Source organism: Pistacia vera, plastid (assembly GCF_008641045.1).
Source record: "Pistacia vera plastid, complete genome".
Lineage (NCBI taxonomy): Eukaryota > Viridiplantae > Streptophyta > Magnoliopsida > Sapindales > Anacardiaceae > Pistacia > Pistacia vera.
In genome coordinates, this window is record NC_034998.1 from 95,001 (window position 1) to 97,500 (window position 2,500).

General features: G+C 40.3%; 1 annotated feature.

The window, feature by feature from the left end:
- Positions 1-2,500: part of a repeat region (IRA) that runs on past both edges of the window.

Here is a 2,500-nt window from a genome sequence, read left to right on the forward strand (position 1 = left end):
TTCTTGGTTCAGTTCTCCACCTTAACGACAGAAAAAAGGATTGATCAAATTCTATTGAGTCTGACTCATAGTGATCATTTATCAAAGAATGACTCTGGTTATCAAATGATTGAACAACCGGGAACAATTTACTTACGATACTTAGTTGACATTCATAAAAAGCATTTAATGAATTATGAGTTCAATACATCCTGTTTAGCCGAAAGACGGATATTCCTTGCTCATTATCAGACAATCACTTATTCACAAACTTCGTGTGGGGCTAATAGTTTTCATTTCCCATCTCATGGAAAACCCTTTTCGCTCCGCCTAGCCCTATCCCCCTCTAGGGGTATTTTAGTGATAGGTTCTATAGGAACCGGACGCTCCTATTTGGTCAAATACCTAGCGACAAACTCCTATGTTCCTTTCATTACAGTATTTCTGAACAAGTTCCTGGGTAACAAGCCTAAAGGTTTTCTTATTGATGATATCGATATTGATGATAGTGACGATATTAATGCTAGTGACGATATTGATGCTAGTGACGATATTGATGCTAGTGACGATATTGATGCTAGTGACGATATCGATCGTGACCTTGATACGGAGCTGGAGCTTCTAACTATGATGAATGCGCTAACTATCGATATGATGTCGGAAATAGGCCGATTTTATATCACCCTTCAATTCGAATTAGCAAAAGCAATGTCTCCTTGCATAATATGGATTCCAAACATTCATGATCTGGATGTGAATGAGTCGAATTACTTATCCCTCGGTCTATTAGTGAACTATCTCTCCAGGGATTGTGAAAGATGTTCCACTAGAAATATTCTTGTTATTGCTTCGACTCATATTCCCCAAAAAGTGGATCCCGCTCTAATAGCCCCGAATAAATTAAATACATGCATTAAGATACGAAGGCTTCTTATTCCACAACAACGAAAGCACTTTTTCACTCTTTCATATACTAGGGGATTTCACTTGGAAAAGAAAATGTTCCATACTAATGGATTCGGGTCCCTAACCATGGGTTCCAATGCACGAGATCTTGTAGCACTTACCAATGAGGCCCTATCGATTAGTATTACACAGAAGAAATCAATTATAGACACTAATACAATTCGATCCGCTCTTCATAGACACACTTGGGATTTGCGATCCCAGGTAAGATCGGTTCAGGATCATGGGATCCTTTTCTATCAGATAGGAAGGGCTGTTGCACAAAATGGACTTCTAAGTAATTGCCCCATAGATCCTATATCTATCTATATGAAGAAGAAATCATGTAACGAAGGGGATTCTTATTTGTACAAATGGTACTTCGAACTTGGAACGAGCATGAAGAAATTAACGATACTTCTTTATCTTTTGAGTTGTTCTGCCGGATCGGTCGCTCAAGACCTTTGGTCTCTACCCGGACCCGATGAAAAAAACGGGATCACTTCTTCTGGACTCGTTGAGAATGATTCTGATCTAGTTCATGGCCTATTAGAAGTAGAAGACGCTCTGGTGGGATCCTCACGGACAGAAAAAGATTGCAGTCGGTTTGATAATGATCGAGTGACATTGCTTCTTCGGCCCGAACCAAGGAATCCCTTAGATATGATGCAAAATGGATCTTGTTCTATCGTTGATCAGAGATTTCTCTATGAAAAATACGAATCGGAGTTTGAAGAAGGGGAAGGAGAAGGAGTCCTCGACCCGCAACAGATAGAGGAGGATTTATTCAATCACATCGTCTGGGCTCCTAGAATATGGCGCCCCTGGGGCTTTCTATTTGATTGTATCGAAAGGCCCAATGAATTGGGATTTCCCTATTGGGCCGGGTCATTTCGGGGCAAGCGGATCATTTATGATGAAAAGGATGAGCTTCAAGAGAATGATTCGGAGTTCTTGCAGAGTAGAACCATGCAGTACCAGACACGAGATAGATCTTCCAAAGAACAAGGCTTTTTTCGAATAAGCCAATTCATTTGGGACCCCGCAGATCCACTCTTTTTCCTATTCAAAGATCAGCCCCTTGTCTCTGTGTTTTCACATCGAGAATTCTTTGCAGATGAAGAGATGTCAAAGGGACTTCTTACTTCCCAAACGGATCCTCCTACATCTATATCTAAACGCTGGTTTATCAAGAATACGCAAGAAAAGCACTTCGAATTGTTGATTCATCGCCAGAGATGGCTTAGAACCAATAGTTCATTATCTAATGGATTTTTCCGTTCTAATACTCCATCCGAGAGTTATCAGTATTTATCAAATCTGTTCCTATCTAACGGAACGCTATTGGATCAAATGACAAAGACATTGTTGAGAAAAAGATGGCTTTTCCCGGATGAAATGAAAATTGGATTCATGTAACAGGAGAAAGGTTTGCCATTACTTAGCCGGAAAGATATGTGGCCATGAAATAGGGATTAAGTGGAACAGAATTGACTGGGTGGTAGAGTCGTGGAAACACCTGTTTCTTCCATATTTTGGACCTTAGCTCCATGGAACAATATGCTACTGCTGAAAC